General features: G+C 50.2%; 1 protein-coding gene across 2 annotated transcripts in view; it reads left to right on the forward strand.

The window, feature by feature from the left end:
* Scnn1b (sodium channel epithelial 1 beta subunit) overlaps positions 1 to 1,233 on the forward strand; it is a 58,735-nt gene that overhangs the window by 42,047 nt on the left and 15,455 nt on the right. The window lies entirely within an intron of this gene.

The following is a 1,233-nucleotide window of genomic DNA, read 5'->3' on the forward strand; positions in this document are numbered from 1 at the left end:
GAGAGAGAGAGAGAGAGAGAGAGAGAGAGAGAGAGGCCAAAGAATTCTGGGCTACACACACACAACCACCTGGTGGCGGATCTGGGTGGGCACCTGGCATTGCTGGACTTTCGTTTTCTAAAACAGGACAAGCATTCACCCACCTTTCCCAGTTGCCATGAAGGGCATGTGTTAGGCCCACTCTAGCATATAGAGCAAGGCTTATGGGGGCTCAAAATCTTCCTCTTCCCTACAATGTCTCTTCATGTTGAGAGTGACAGAGCAAGGGTGACAGCGATCCAGAAAGTCTGGGAACCTTCCAGCTTGTCCACAGAGTCCCACCTCTGTCTCCTGGGCATGGCAACTTGATCTCCTGGCCTGAGCTCCCACACTTCAGTTCTCAACTCTGCTGCTGCATAGGGGTTTCCTCCTAAGGACATAGGACATGCTTCCAGGTTCATCTTGCAGGGACGATAGCCTACACCCTGAACAAGGCTCAGTGAAGAATAGGCTGAGATCTGCACTCTGCCCTCTCCTGTGCACGGGTGCACTGTACTGGGCAGGCATTTTACACATGGTGTCAAGGAGTTGTCAACCAAACCAAATGTGACAGTTCAAGCCTGTGTCCTAGTGCTCAGGAGGCAGAGACAGACTCTCTCTCTCTCTCTCTCTCTCTCTTCCTGTCCTTTTATCAATTCATATGCAATTGTCAGTCAGATAACACTTGCCACAGTAATGTCCAGTGGCTGTCTGAACACACCAGTACCACAGTCATCAGAAGGACCCTCTCCACCAAAGCAACTAATATTGCCTGTCACCATGTTTCAGAACAGCCAGCCTAAGCCCATTTCTCCTAAACTTGCCCTTGGGAGCATTGTAAGACACCTTCGTTTTCTTAGTCCAATCTCTGGGTCTCAACAAGCTGAAGGCTCTGTTGTAGTCAGAACACGTGCCTTCCGTGCCTTACCCTGAGCCTTGGCCTCAGCATCGCTTTGGTGTCTGAGGACTTGGCCTCCAGTGTTCAAGGTCATACAGCTGTACCAGGAGCTGGGAGTATTACAAACACCTGTACCAGGAGCTGGGAGTGTTACATACAGCTGTACCAGGAGCTGGAACTATTACAAACACCTATACCAGGAGCTGGGAGTGTTACATACAGCTGTACCAGGAGCTGGGACTATTACAAACACCTGTACCAGGAGCTGGGACTATTACAAACACCTGTACCAGGAGCTGGGACTATTACAAACACCT

The sequence above is a fragment of the Mus pahari genome, chromosome 1 (genome assembly GCF_900095145.1).
Source record: "Mus pahari chromosome 1, PAHARI_EIJ_v1.1, whole genome shotgun sequence".
Classification (NCBI taxonomy): Eukaryota; Metazoa; Chordata; class Mammalia; order Rodentia; family Muridae; genus Mus; species Mus pahari.